The sequence below is a fragment of the Lycorma delicatula genome, chromosome 9 (assembly GCF_047948215.1).
Source record: "Lycorma delicatula isolate Av1 chromosome 9, ASM4794821v1, whole genome shotgun sequence".
NCBI lineage: Eukaryota > Metazoa > Arthropoda > Insecta > Hemiptera > Fulgoridae > Lycorma > Lycorma delicatula.
In genome coordinates, this window is record NC_134463.1 from 117,444,859 (window position 1) to 117,461,757 (window position 16,899).

At 31.6% G+C, this 16,899-nt stretch overlaps 1 protein-coding gene across 1 annotated transcript in view; it reads right to left on the reverse strand.

Moving 5' to 3' along the window:
- Positions 1–6,307: 6,307 nt before the first annotated feature.
- Positions 6,308–16,899, reverse strand: part of Tango10 (transport and golgi organization 10) — a 34,700-nt gene continuing 24,108 nt past the window's right edge. The window contains exons 10-11 of the transcript XR_012757675.1: positions 13,018–13,170; positions 6,308–6,450 (exon numbers count right to left, since the gene is read on the reverse strand). The gene's annotated coding sequence lies outside the window, so the exon portion shown is untranslated. The remainder of the gene's footprint in view (positions 6,451–13,017; positions 13,171–16,899) is intronic.

Consider the following 16,899-nt stretch of genomic DNA (forward strand, 5'->3'; position numbering starts at 1 on the left):
TATTCCGTCTATTCCAGGAGCCTTTCTGCCATTTAAATCTTTTAATGCTCTCTTAAATTCAGATCTCAGTATTGTTTCTCCCATTTCATCCTCCTCAACTTCCTCTATAACACCATTTTCTAATTCATTTCCTCCGTATAACTTTTCAATATATTCCACCCATCTATCGACTTTACCTTTCGTATTATATATTGGTGTACCATCTTTGTTTAACACATTATTAGATTTTAATTTATGTACCCCAAAATTTTCCTTAACTTTCCTGGATGCTCAGTCTATTTTACCAATGTTCATTTCTCTTTTCACTTCTGAACACTTTTCTTTAATCCATTCTTCTTTCTCTAGTTTGCACTTCCTGTTTATAGCATTTCTTAATTGTCGATAGTACCTTTTACTTTCTTCATCACTAGCATTCTTAAATTTTCTACGTTCATCCATCAGCTGCAATATATTGTCTGAAACCCAAGGTTTTCTACCAGTTCTCTTTGTTCCCCCTAAGTTCGCTTCTGCTGATTTAATACTTTCCTTTTTAACATTCTCCCATTCTTCTTCTATATTTTCTACCTTATCTTTTTTACTCAGACCTTCACAATTTAGGAGTTTGAAATATTTAGCTAGGATTTCCGTGTTGTCTTTATTGTTATGGTCCAGTTTACTGCTTCATTTTTTATTAGCATGGTTGGGATTCACATTTTTTGAGCCAATTTTTGAAGGTTTGTAATAGTCTCTCAACTGAGAGATTCTTCTATTGACTAAAGTGTATCTTTATGGTGTGGTCTTTTTATTCTCCTTGGTTCAGGTGTAAGTTTATGTATGTTTTGTTTAAATAAGTTAAATTTTTTCTTTGTTATACTGAATATTTGGAATATGAGCAGAATATTGTTCTGTACACACACACACACACACACACACACACACACACACACACACACACACCGCTCGCACTTCTGGAGTTTTGGTGTGTGTAATCTTCACACGAATAACTAACTAATAAGAGATTTCTAGATATTTTGAAAGTCAACCTTAAAAGGGATGAAAACTATAAATGAAAAATAGATATTATATGTTGCTGTAATATTTTCCCTCTTCAGCATTTATAAATATATCTACTTTTAGCAAACATATAATAAATGTTTGCTAGTATTGAATATTAAAAACTTGATATAAAAATTGTGTAAAAGAATTAATATTTAAATATTAAATATTTTTATTAATTGATAATATAATTTTTTCTTGGCCAGGCATGGCACTTTTTCATACACTACCAAGTTTCACCGAGCTGATATTTATATACAGTTAAAATATTTACACGAATATTTTAACTATTTATTTTTTATATAACAATACTATATTACATTATTTCTTTTACGTATCCAAAGGGGTTCATAATAAGGAAATAATTTTCTTAAATATATTTTCCATGACATTTTTAAAATTAAACATCAATAAATTATGTATATTTGAATGTTAAAATACCATCAAAACTTGAAATGTTTATTTAAATGTTTATTTCTTATTTATGCTATAAATATGCGATATAACTAATAAGTTTCTTAAGTCTATATTAATTAAGATGTACAAATAGAGCAATAAATAACCTTTGTTACCTTTTTTAAAAATAAAGTTTACCTTTAGTCTTCTGTATTTAGTATATATGACAATATTCGTATAGCCACAATTGTGCCAATAAAGCACCCAATGTGTGGCAATATGCTCGATCTTTCACCCTTTTTTCTTCTGCTCCTGTTTGCATCTTCAGTTTTCGCTTCAGGGTGAAAGTGGACTTGGACTTTACGACTGACGTTTCTTGCTTGACAAACGTCACAACCAACATCGTCCTTTTGTTTTGTATTTTTTTTTAATATCGATGTAGGCATAATGTAATGATGTAGGTATAATGATGTAGGTATAATTATATTTTTAAATGAAAATTAAAAAATTTTGCAAAACTGATAATTTTGATTAATTTGAAAATTTATGCTTAATTTATGCTGTTAATTTAGTTAATGAATTTACTAAAGAATTATGTATTAAATTTGTTTTCCATTTCCATAGTAACACAAATGAATCAATATCTTAACAATGTAAATAATTTTGTCGTGCAAATATATTGTTTATACCAGGGGTGGCCAACTTTTCTGTATATAAGATCGACTTTTTATCTTAAAAGTGTGTCGCGAGCGACGAAAGGGTGAAGAAGGGGTGTGAAATGCATACTATGTTTATACACTGTGTTTCAGTATAAGGTGCATTCCAACGAGGTACGGGTAGATAAGTAAAATATATTATTTTTTAATTCGCTTATTAAGTTTTCGAGATATAGGCTCACGAAGAAAATAAATTTCCAGACCCGACTTTTGATAGCAGCATTCCGTACATGCGGTACCTAAAAAATTCGATTTTCCGACGCTTTTTCAAGATAGATTTTTACTAATTTAAAAAGCAATTTAATTTTTTTTTATCGACTGCAATGTTTAAGTTGTTGTACTATTTGTTCGTAAATATGAAAAAGTTTTAATAAAAATGGACATTACGGGTGATAATTTGATTTCAGTATTTCACTTTTACGTTTTTTTGGGCCAGGAAAATTTATAATGAAAGAATAATATGACTTACTAATAATCTAATCTATCAATAGCTCGCCAAGTACACCTCGTACTGAAATATAGATATACGGCTTATCTATCTACGTAAAAAACAACAACAATAATTATTTAAAGGGCCAAAAAACTCACGTCCAGGGGAATTAAAAGAACATGGATAATTATTAACAATATTTATTCATTCAAAGTAGCTACTGATAAATACAGATTTAGAATTTATTTTGTTGCCTTAACATTAATGGGAAGACTGAGTTTGCATGTCTCTAACCAAGGAATCATAAATAATAATAATAATTATTATTATTATTAATAATAATAATAATGAGTCTTCAGTATGGGAATCAGTCAGGACAGAACGTTGTTTAGCATTTGGAAAAATATAGTTAAAAGAAGAGACAGACTTATAGGCCACATACTAAGGCATCCTGGAATAGTCGCTTTAATATTGGAAGGACAGGTAGAAGGGAAAATATGTGTAGGCAGGCCACGTTTGGAATATGTAAAACAAGTTGTTGGGGATGTAGGATGTAGAGGGTATACTGAAATGAAACGACTAGCACTAGATAGGGAATCTTGGAGAGCTGCATCAAACCAGTCAAATGACTGAAGACAAAAAAAAAAAAAAAAAATTATTATTAATAATAATAATAATGAGTCTTCAGTATGGGAATCAGTCAGGACAGAACGTTGTTTAGCCTTCGTTAGCTTCAAGTATGAAAATGCCGATTCGCATAGGTATCTAGATCCGAAACAAGAATAGATATATATTCGCTACATTTGGTGATACTGGGATATTTTTCTCGGTTGACATATTTCCAAAAATCTTCTTCAAATTTTCTGGCTTGTAAGATTAAGTCGGTTTATAAAATTATAATTTAATTTTCTAAGGCCCTTTGGTCAATATGAAATATATCTGAAATTTTTTTGCTAATGCATTTCACACTTAAATCTTTTTTAAAAAGAAAAGATATAAATTCCACAATTTCTTTAATTTTTTCAAAATCCTAGAATTTTACCTCAAAATCTTCAATTACTTTTTGGATTTCCGCGACGTATTTGTCGATATTATAATTAATATTTTTATGTTTTTGTAAGATATCTGCCATATTTGGAAAGATTATTTTTTCAGATTATTTTGTTGCAGATCTTCTATTAGCAAAATAAATTTTGTTTTATATGCGTCTATGCAGCTGATCATATCAATTACTGTTTTATTTTTACCTTGGAATTCTAAATTTAAACGACTTAATATAGAAGTAAAATCGGTAAGAAATGCTAAATCGCTAAGCCAAGTTTCATCATTTAAATTTTCACAGTTTCTATCTTGTTCGTGAAGAAAATCTGTAATTTCAGACAATAAATCACCAAATTGCTACAGAAATTTACCTCTGCTTAGCCATCTGACATCGGTATGCAGTAATAATTCAGGTTGGCCTTCATCGAGCTGCAGTTGGCAGAGACGCCGTTTGAGGGAACTTTCTCAAATTGAATTGACAATTTTAAATGCTATGTCCATCACCTCTTTTGTGTTTAGTCTCTTGCTAGCTAACACTTGCTGGTGAATTATGCAATGATAGCTCAAAAAGGCTGGAAATTCATCTTCATTTTGACATAGGGCTATAAATCCATTTCTGCAACCTATCGTTGCCATCCGTTGTTATTGAGACTAATTTAAAAAGTGGTACTTTCAAATCACCGAGCAAGTTTTTAAAGGCTTTAGATATGTCTACACCTCTAGTCGTTTCCTTCAAAGAAATCATACTCAACAGTTCCTTATATTGGTTTTTAAGGATGTAAAAACCATACGAACGAAAACAAGTAATTGTGCTGTATCACTTATATCTGTCGATTCATCACACTGAAGGGAAAAACAAGAACATCTATTAAATTAATACTTGGTTTCTCATAAATTTTTTTTTGTTTTATTAATCGAGTAACCAAAGGTAGATGCAAATTTTTATTTTACTTTTCTTCGCCTCTTTCACGGTCGAATTTCGTAAAATCCAGAAATTTGTTATTCGCGTGAGATTAAACACACAAGAACTGCCATCGATTTACTACTGAAAGAAAAATCTAAAAAGTTATAAATACGGACACAATCATTTATTATAAAAAAAATATTACACACTTAACAGAAAAAATATATTTTTAAAATAATAATAAATATTTTTCTAATCAATTTATAAGTTACATTTTTCAAAGTTTATTATTCCCTAGAGGCTTCTACCATCATTAATTTTCAAAACAAATTGAAAATAAATTTTAATTTTTAAATATTCTCCGTATTACCTTATCTGAAAAATAACCTTACAAACGCTAAAAAAAAGTATCAATTCAAATTAACTTACTTTACTCTTTTATCATAAAATAGAATTTATTTTAAATGATTATATATTAATATATATTTCTACATATTAGTGTGTGTGCGCACACTTGAGCACGTGCGTCAAAATAATAAAGGAAAAATTTATGTTATTTAAACAAAACATACAACCTAACCCAAGTAGAATAAAAAGACAACACCATAAAGATGCACCGAAGTCAGTAGAAAAAGAATTCAATATAACACAGTCAAGAGAATACTACCAAACCTTCAAAAATCGACTCCAAAAATACGAATCTCAAACTATACTAATAAAGATTGCAGTAAACTAGCCCATAACAATAAAGACAATGCAGATATCCTAGCTAAGTATTTCAACAAACTCCGAAGTTGCGAAGAAGAGACAGAACTCCTTGACTTCAACACCAACACCTCAATAACAATACCATCAGAAAACATCAACTCTCCTATAGTAAAAGAAGAACACCAAGCACTGAATGAGATGAAGAATTACAAAGCCACAGGAGAAGCTTATACTTATATAGAGATCTGGAAACACGCAGAAAGATTAGTAAAAAGTGCCCTTTATCAGAACACTGGACGACAGCCCTCATCCATCCGCTACACAAAAAAGGGGACAAAACGACCCTAAAAATTACAGCGGAATTTCACTCCTAGACACAACATACAAAATTCTTTCAAGAATCAAAAGGATCGGTTCACAACTCAAGAAAGAACTAGGAAAATCCAGGGAAGTTTCAGACCCTGCAGAAGCTGTTTAGACCAGATCATAAGTCTCATGCTTATAATGGATTGCAACAGGAAAAGAAACACAGACATTGTGATAACATTTGTAGATTGCAAAGAAGCTTATGACTGGATCCACAGAGAACTCTCCACTGGATCCACTCTACTAAAAATTCTATGACACCTCGGACTACATACAGGTAAGTCGAGGGTAAAAATTAGAGGTGAAAATTATTTTGATAAGATGCATTAATACAGTAAAAAATTGGAAAAACTAAACTATAAATTTAGATGTAGGAGAGCTTTTTATGATTTTTTAAAATATCTTTTTACGATATATTTGGTGTTATTAATTTTTGATAAACTGAAAAATATGTCCAAATAAAAATTTCATGAAATCAAACCCTGTTCAAGAATACCTGATTTGTTTTTAAAAAATCTGATAAAAATTAATACCGTTAATTTACCAACTAACATACCAAATTTCATTACTGTAGGCAATTATTTGTGAAATGTTAGGCCAAGTAGAAGCAACACACGCAGATGAAATTATGTTCAAAATTGTACATGAATGAAGATATAAATAAGAAATTAATTTAAAAAGAATAACTTTTTAATAAAAACAAACAATAACTTAGATTTTATTATTTCTCCTTGGCTTTTTTATGAAACACTTTAGCACCAGCTGTAGTTTCATTTTTCAGTAAATTTTTAATATTTTTAGTAAATTTACTCTCAAGCTGAGTCATAGCAGTGGTGTCACCTGATTCTATCAATCTGAAATAGAAAATAAAAAAATAAAAACTCTTTACAGATATTCACAATAAAAGATATCAAGTCATAGAATAATATTGACAATGTAGCAGAGATGTTAAGCGGAACGTTTGCCCTAACATCACTACTACACTTATTAAGGGTGAAAGGATTCAGGAGAAGTAAAAGCAAATATATAGGAAGTAAAAAATGAGTAAACAGTGTGACTTCAAAATGAAAATAAGCCTAATCAAATAAAATAAAAATAACTTGCATTACAAACTCAGAATGTTACAATACTGACTAGAAAAAAGGTGGAGATAGTATGTTTGATAGAGTAGAGGAGACAATGTGTTGGAACTAGCAAACTACAGAAAATGAAGAATGATGTATGATGAACTGGTAAAAGAGTATCATACTGAAAATGAGAAAGGAAGGAAAGATGAAAAGGGAATGGTGCTAAGAGAAATTTAATGAGATGTTGAGGGAAATCTGTGAGGTCAATCCAAAATGAGAATGCCAGTTAAAGAAAGTATTCATAAAAAATATATGCTTCGTAAGTAGGTGTAATGAAAAAGAGGAAAAATTTAAAAATTCCGTAGGTAACTTGATAAGGAAAAGGTAATGTTAGAGGAGGACTTGAATGCATTTGTCGGTGAAGATAGACAGCGGTTTAAAAATAAGTATAAATGAGAAGGATGAGGGAGCAAAAATAATAAGAGTAAATATGATTACAATTATGCAAGAGGAATGGTACATTGACCAAACAGAATTATCAACATGTGAATCTTGTAGAATGTTCAGAAAAGAAAAATGGGAAAAATAAAAAAGAATTAAGAAAAAAAAATGGTGAAGAATTAAAAACAAATTTTGACATAAACAGCAATAGATGTTTGTGAAAGGATTTGCTATAACAAATAGAAGGAAACAGTATCATGGAAGGGGTAGGGCAAAACAAACTATGAAGAATAAGGCAACTAGTATTGACTGAATAATGGAAGAATGGTAAAGGAACAGGAGGTGGAACTGCTTAGCAGAGAGTAGATTCTGGATGAAAGGGTCAACAAGTGTGATAAAAAAAGGATAGGGATGGAAACAGAGAGGTTTAGATGGGATACTCAGGAAAAAGAGGAGAAATGTCAAACGTTCAAATGAAACTGCATGTTATAGAAGGTGAGAAACAGAAAATAAAGGAGGAGGAGTTTGTATCACAACATAAAAAAGAGAAAAATCTAACTGTGGAGAAATGGAATGTACAATCAGAGCAAAAAGAGATAAAGTAGTACCTTTATTAATGATGAGTAAAAAAAGAAAACGGAAGGCGATAACAAGATTATAAAAAATAAATAATCATAATTCCTATTTTTAAGAATGGAAGCAGGAAGGAGTTAATAAATACAAGGAAGTCATCTAAATGTGTCTCTATGAACACCTTTTTAAAAAAAATGTTATGAAAAATTTGTGCAAGAATGAAAAATGTCTTAAAAAGGATCATCTTGGCTTTAGGCCAGGTTGATGACAAGAAAGACATTATCATTGTGAGGATACCCTTCCTAGATACTGAAAAGGCATATTATAATGTATGATAAAGAAAAATACAGGGTATTATTTAAGAATAAACACATGGAAAAAGGAACAGTGAAACGATTGTAGGAATTAATGAGAGAAATGTGTCATATAAGGCAGGCGCAAGAAAGAACAATTAAATTAAACTACAGCAACAGAGAGAAGCAAAGTAATGCACACTCACTTTTTTTAATCATTGAGATAATGTACGATAAATGGTGAAAAGAAGCAGGAAAGTATAGAGAGAAAAATGAGGACCCTGTTATTAAAAAACTGCTGATCATGCGGGGGAAACATAAAAGAAATTCACAGCTGAATGTGTGGAAAGAAACAATGGAGTTGAGATACAATTGCTACAAGAAAGAAGTATAAACCGCTCAGCTTATCACGTGTTTTCCTCAAACCTTTTTGACTATTCTGGTATCTTCAGGAGGAACTAATAATAATTTAGAATTAAAACATATAAAAATATAAAATTCACTAGAAAAAATTAGAGACGTAACAATTGGTTGTCATAAGGTAAAAATATTGTAAATGTTAAAGTCATAAGTTTTTTTTTTGTCTTTAGTCATTTGACTGGTTTGATGCAGCTCTCCAAGATTCCCTTTCTAGTGCTAGTCGTTTAATTTCGGTATACCCCCTACATCCTACAACCCTAACAATTTGTTTTACATATTCCAAACGTTGCCTGCCTACACAATTTTTTACTTCTACCTGCATCTCCAATATTAAAGCGACTATTCCAGCATGCCTTAATATGAGGCCTATAAATCTGTCTCTTCTTTTAACTAATTTTTTTAAATGCTTCTTTCTTCATCTATTTGCCGCAACACCTCTTCATTTGTCACTTTATCCACCCATCCGACTTCCAACATTCTCCTATAGCACCACAATTCAAAACCTTCTAATCTTTTCTTCTCAGGTACTCCAATCGTCCAAGTTTCACATCCATATAAAGCGACAATCCAAACATACTTTCAAAAATCTTTTCCTGACGTTTAAATTAATTTTTGATATAAACAAATTATATTTCTGACTGAAGGCTCATTTTGCTTGTGCCATTCGGCATTTTATATCGCTCCTGCTTCGTCCATCTTTAGTAATTCTACTTCCCAAATAACAAAATTCCTCTACCTCCATAATATTTTCTCCTCCTATTTTCACATTCAGTGGTCCATCTTTGTTATTTCTACTACATTTCATTACTTTTGTTTTGTTCTTGTTTATTTTCATGCGGTAGTTCTTGCGTAGGACTTCATCCGTGCCATTCATTGTTTCTTCTAAATCCTTTTTACTCTCAGCTAGAATTAATATATCATCAGCAAATAGTAGCATCTTTTCACCTTGTACTGTTACTCCGAATCTAAATTGTTCTTTAACATCATTAACCGCTAGTTCCATGTAAAGATTAAAAACTAACAGGGATAGGGAACATCCTGTCGGACTCCCTTTCTTATTACGGCTTCTTTCTTATGTTCTTCAATTATTACTGTTGCAGTTTGGTTGGTGTAAATGTTAGCAATCTTTCTTCTATCTCTGTATTCGAACCCTAATTTTTTTAAAATGCTGAACATTTTACTCCAGTCTACGTTATCGAATGCCTTTTCTAGGTCTACAAATGCCAAGTATGTTGGTTTGTTTTTCTTTAATCTTCCTTCTACTATTAATCTGAGACCTGAAATAGCTTCCCTTGTCCCTATACTCTTTCTGAAACCAAATTGGTCTTCTCCTAACACTTCTTCCATCTCCTCTCAATTCTTCTGTATAGAATACTAGTTAAGATTTTTGATGCATGACTAGTTAAACTAATTGTTCTGTATTCTTCACATTTATCTGGTCCTGCTTTCTTTGGTATTATGACTAAAACACTTTTTTTGAAGTCTGATGGAACTTCCTCTTTTTCATAAATATTACACACCAGTTTGTATAATCTGTCAATCACTTCCTCACCTGCACTGCGCAGTAATTCTACAGGTATTCCGTCTATTCCAGGAGCTTTTCTGCCATTCAGATCTTTTAATGCTCTCTTAAATTCAGATCTCAGTATTTTTTCTCCCATTTCATCCTCTTCAACTTCCTCTATAACACCATCTTCTAATTCATTTCCTTCATATAACTCTTCAATATATTCCACCCACCTATCAACTTTACCTTTCGTATTATAAATTGACGTACCATCTTTGTTTAACACATTATTGGATTTTAATTTATGTACCCCAAAATTTTTCTTAACTTTCCTGTATGCTCTGTCTATTTTACTAATGTTCATTTCTCTTTCCACTTCTGAACACTTTTCTTTTGCTAGTTTGAACTTCCTGTTTATAGTATTTCTTAATTGTCGATAGTTCCTTTTACTTTCTCCACCACTAGCATTCTTATATTTTCTACGTTCATCCATCAGCTGTAATATATCAGCTGAAACTCAAAGTTTTCTACCAGTTCTCTTTGTTCTGCCTAAGTTCGCTTCTGCTGATTTAAGAATTTCCTTTTTAACATTCTCCCATTCTTCTTCTACATTTTCTACCTTATCTTTTTACTCAGACCTCTTGCGATGTTCTCCTCAAAAATCTTCTTTACCTCCTCTTTCTCAAGATTCTCTAAATTCCACTGATTCATCCGACACCTTTTCTTCAGGTTTTTAAACCCCAATCTACATTTTATTATCACTAAATTATGGTCGCTATCAATGTCTGCTCCAGGGTAAGTTTTGCAGTCAATGTGTTGATTTCTAAATCTTTGCTTAACCATGATATAATCTATCTGATTCCTTGCAGTATCGCCTGGCTTTTTCCAAGTGTATATTCTTCTATTATGATTTTTAAACTGGGTGTTGGCAATTACTAAATTATACTTCTTGCAAAACTCTCTAAGTTGGTTGCCTCTTTCATTCCTTTTGCCCAGCCCGTGTTCACCCACTATATTTCCTTCCTTGCCTTTTCCAATCTCCAACTATTATTAAATTTTCATCTCCTTTTATGTGTTTAATTGCTTCATCAATTTCTTCGTATAAACACTCTACCTCATCATCAGCATGGGCGCTTGTAGGCATATAGACGTTTACAATTGTTGTTGGTTTAGGTTTTGATTTTATCCTCACTACTATGATTCTATCGCTATGCATTTTGAAATACTCTACTCTCTTCTTGTTCATGACGAAACCTACTCCTGCCTGCCCATTATTTGAAGCTGAGTTAATTAACTCAGGTGATTTTAGAATAATTATTCTAAAAATCACCTGACCAAAAGTCGTTTTCCTCTTCCCACCGAACCTCACTAATTCCTACTACATCTACATTTATCCTATCCATTTCCCTCTTTAAATTTTCTAACCTACCAACTTTTTTAAACTTTTAACATTCCACGCTCCGACTCATAGAATGTTATTTTTTAATTTTCTGGTGACTCCTTCCCTAGTAGTTCCCACCCAGAGATCCGAACGGGGGACTAGTTTACCTCCGGAATATTTTACCAAGGAAGGCGCCTCCATCATTGCTATATGAAAATGCAGAGCTACATTTTCTTGGAAAAAAAGCAGCTGTAGTTTTCCATTGCTTTCAGCTGCGCAGTACTCAGAGGACTGAGTGATGTTGATATGGCCGTTTAAGTCATTGTGACTCACGCCCCTAACAACTACTGAAAGAGCTGCTGCCCTCTTTCAGGAATCATTCCTTAGTCTGGCTCTCAACAGATACCTCTTCGATATGGTTGCACCTTCGTTCCAGCTACTCTGCATCACTGAGCACTCAAGCCCCCTCACCGACGGCAAGGTCTCATGTTTCATAGGAGTCATACGTTAAATTAAAATAATTAAGAATGTTTTGTAGTGTTCAATTTTTATGAATTCTGTTGATTGTGGAATCAGTTTAAGCAACTCAATAATTGTTTTTTGTTATATGTTTATATAAAATGTCATCTTTGATCTGATTTGTTAATTTATTAATTTATTATTATTATTATTATATATGTGGAATTTTTCCAGATTTATAGTATTATAAAAATTATTAGAGTAATTAATATTTCTTTGAATTTATTTGGATTATAATTATGTTTAGAATCTAAAATATGTTTAGCAAAATTCGAATGGTCTTTGTATTTCTTTGTTATGCAATTGATCTTGAGAAACAATTAGTCATACCAGTATAACATAATCACAATTTTCACATTTTAAATTGTTACGCCTTGTCCATACAAATTATATTTATTTCCAGTTATTAGGGTTTTAGAAGTATCTCTATTATTTATATAATTTATGATTTTATTATTAGTGACAGATATATGCTGTCTTTAAATTAAATGATTTACATATTTTATTCAATTTTCTATAGATTAAATTATATTCTATTTTTATATATTTGTTTCCTGAGTTATTATGTTTTAGTTTTATTTTTTCTCTTCTATATAATTTTTTTTTATGTTGAAATATAATTTGTCTATTAAATATGGTCAAGGGGGTCGTCGGTTGGAACCCAAAATATTTTACTAATAATTTTGATTTTTTTCTCATGCTTTTTTAATAATGGTGAATAACTTTTAAGGTAAAAAAACATTAGCTGATCAAGGAGTGTCAAATTGGATTTAAATTTTTTACTGAACATTTTGTCTTTACTCTAGTGCTGTTGTACTATTAACTGAGTACTATTGTACTCTATCTAGTACAATTGTGAACAGGACAAATCTGTCAAGGGCAAAGCCGGGAAAGTTATGCTACCCTTTGCCACCTTTTTTTTTTCATTAATTTGCCAAAATAAATTCTGAAGGGTGGGGAAAGGTTAATGAAAATATTTGGTCTGTGAGAAATTATAAATTTTATCAGGATTCAATCATGATACTTTCTATGTATTACCATTTTGTCATAGAAATGATGTAAATTCTTTTTAAGATAATAATAAGCATGTTTTTAAAATCCCTAAAAGTCAGACTTGATTAAGATTCACAATCCATTATATTTAATTTTTTAAAATGTCAAAGCTTAATTAATAAATAAAAAAATTATCTATCTAGCAGAAATTTGTTAAATTAATTTACCTGGTATACTTGCAGACTTTACCACACACCAAGTGTTAACATGCTCACTGATGAATTACTCAACCAGTGACTTGGATTACTAGCAATGAGTGTAAGCAGTGGATCAATCAGCCTTTCAAATAATTCTTTGTGCTTTACATTTGCATTTTTTTACTGTAAACATTTATAAACAGAAAGAATATTTACATCATCCATATCAACAAGAAAAATAAATAAATAAAAACAATGGAAATTTCCTACAGTATAGCACACGGCATTTGATGAAATCAACGATGAAAATTATTAAACTTAAGAAGATTAATTGCTATTAAAAAAAAAACTATAGTCACAAAGTATGAAGTATATCTAGAGTAAGATTTGTTTCTAAATACTGCTGGTGCAGAGGTATGATCACAATCAGATGTGAGCTGAGTCATCTGATATTTTACAAAAGCTGATAGTTACATCTTATTTAACGGTCTAGTCTGTGCTGTTAGTTTAGTGGTCTGTAATCAGTTTTTTAATACAAGAAACACTGAACTGGTTGAAATTCACCATCAGATTTGTGATGTTTATGGAGAAAATGAAATGAATGATTTTACGTACAGAGATAGTGTTATGTACAAAGATGATTTTTTATGTACACTTGCACGATGATGAATAGAGCACACAATAATCTTTGAATACCGATTTGGTGTATGCAACTGATTGCAAGAAATAGACGGTCTTGTAGGGAACAGATTCACAGTCACATATCTTTCTATACATTTTTCAGAAATTTTACTTTTGCTTTTACATAAATAATTGTGATAAACTGAATTACTAGAAATTGAGTGTGCAGTGGGTGCTAAGATGCTTATGAAAAATTACAAAACGAAATGGTTAGTCAGTAGGTTGAAATTTTTGGTTCGGTACAAAGAGCAAGGCAATGGCTTCTTGAGTTGTATAATCACTGGGGATGAAGTTGGTGCTGCATGTAATGCCCAAAATCAAATAATCTACATATGAAATGACATCACACTATGTTGCCCAAAAAGACAAAAAGCAAGCCATTATTTTTCACTCAGAAAAATAAATAATGTGCATATTATTTTGGGGAAAAAAAGGAGTTTTGTGTTTCAAATCAATAGTGATGTCAACAGAGATCAATAGTTGATTTTCTTTATATTAATAATATAATTTATATTAATAAATATAATATTTATAATATAATTTATATTAATATAGCCTACCAACATTTTTATTACAATACTGAGAAGCAGAGATTCTATTTTTCCTATACAGAATTGATATAATTATTTTAATGTTATTATTTTACATGTATGTAAAATGTTGCATATTATCAGATTTAAAATGTCCTGAATGTAATTTTTCTGTTATTTTCTATTTTTTATGTTTTCTTTTTGTTGATTTTGACAAAATATTTCCAGGTTGTGTGATATTTAAAGAACACTATTTCGTTGTAATATTGGTAAAATTTTTATTTTTGTACAATTAACACATTTTTTGGATTATCAAATTTATATTTTTTCGTTCATATGGTTTTTTAAATTCTAAATTACATTTCTGTGAACAAAATTCATGATTAACTCCACTCTATATATATATATTTTTTTTTTAACTTTCAGAGGGTATATGAAATAGAAGTAACTTAAATTATTAATTTTTTGTCAGTGTGGTACACATCCCCTACAGTACTGATGAATATTAAAGAAAAAGAAGTGTGGTACAGGTCTTAGGTAGTCTGTAAAAAAAAAAGATAAAATTTATCATCACTTTAATTTACGAATCAAACATATAGCAATGGTATAGTTGGAGCCTAAACAAGATAGACATTTGTACAGCTCATAACACTGCTATGAAACACAAATAGTTTTATCAATGAGTGACAGAGACCATTAAAAGAGGTGAAAGTTTATAGAATCCTGTAAAGCACTAGTGGAAACAGAAGCCCCCAGTGCTTCAATTGTCAAGGCTTTGATCACACCTCTCTTTGCTGCAGAGCACAGTCGGAGATGTGTGGTCATTGCGCCCTTGCTGGGTACAGGGCAGTTAATTGCCCTAGTAAGACTGCGCCTACAAAGTGTGCTCTTGTGCCTTGGTGAAAGGCCGGACACCGGGTTGGGGGCAAAAAATGCAGGTCGCACGACATAGCCCGGGGGAAGATCGTGCATAATACGCCGTACGTCGTATGGCGACACCTGAATTGGGGGAAGCTTTTGAGGACAGTCGTCACCATATTGAACGCTTGCGCCTGGGGCAGTTAAACTAGCACCATTTATGGACGAACACAAATGAAGCCATGAGGATGCTTGAAGAGTACAACCTCGAGGTCCTCTTGGTCCATGAGCCGTACACAGTCGGAGATAGGGTGGTCGGCTTCCACGGGGTTGATATTATTCATTCTCGCAGGGAATGGTGTGGTTGGCTCGGTCTTGTTTGGTGTCTTCTTTTTGACGAGCAATTCAGAGGCGCTGGTCTCACACAGTTCGTTGAATCCAGTAACCTCTACTTGCTGATCGAGGCAGAACAACTGCCGACTTTCTCTTCCGAACTGGAGGAAAGTTACATCGACGTCACCTTGGTGATGGGCGATTTTCTTAGGTGTAGAAATAGTTGGACTGTCTGGCCTGAGGCCAGTGTGAGTGATCATAGACTTACAACCTATGAGATCGCTTATGGTGGTGGTCCAAGAGCTCCAAATTCGGGTCGCTATAACCTAAGGGGCCTTAATTGTATGCACTGGTGTTTTTAAAACAACCTCCTACGAGGCTACCACCGTATTAGGAAAGGTTCTTCCAATCGATTTTGTGGTGAAAGTTCGGGCAGCCATGTGGAAATTGCGAAGAGGTCGGGAGGCCGAGGTATTTGGGATGAAGGTTGTAATACCTTCCGAGCATTATTCATATTTGATAACAGAAAAATCAATTTTTTATTTTTCCCAATAATAAAATTCTACAATAATACATAATATAATTGTAGTATATTGTTCATTAAAACGTACAGATTTTCTCTTCCAATTGCTTCATCTATATACAAGTTGAAACATAATTGATGACTGACTGTATTCTTATCTTACTACTTCTAAGTCACAGCTTGTATTTCTTTGCATTATACTTTTACCATTGTTACATGATTCTTGTACAGATTTTTTTATAACTCTCTTTTCCCTATTTGTATTTTATTGCAATTTATTTCCTATAAATTTAATCCATTTTACACAATCAAGTACTGTTCTTTAGATTTTCAAATGCTATTAAGATAATTATGAGTTGACTATCAAGGTAAGTAAAGAGAGGAGATTTCCTGTATAGACGACTTCCTAGTAACTTTTGTCTGGATTTTATTCTGGCTGCTGACCAATTGTCCTGCACATGCTTGTATTTCATTACAGACTGCCATCTACTACAGGAACAAGATCCTAAATTTGATCCCCCATTTTTCAATTCTGAATTTAAGAATTAATATTTAAGTTAATAAAAAAAAAAATATTGTACTCAAATAATGTAAAAAAAAATTAATTTATCCTGATAAACAACAAAATTAATGTTATTACCTTTTTGGATGCTTGAACAAAGGAATTTTTATTATTATCCCTGAACAGCTAATAAATATTTAAATTATGTCTACTGACAAACACCTGAGAGAATGAAAAAAAGATTAAGTCAGTTTCTGTCTGGCTGAGTACAGAGTATGCGAATTAAGACTGCATAGTTATTTATAAGGGCTAACAATAAATATTTAACTTTAGTTTTGGATAGCATATACAACAGAATGGTTATTTTATTTAATGTCAATCTAAATCATTATCCTTAAAAAAAACCGACACAAGGTGGCTGTATTTCTGAATATATAATTCTTGCAACATACACAGCCAATAAAGCTGTAGCCTTATACAGCCTA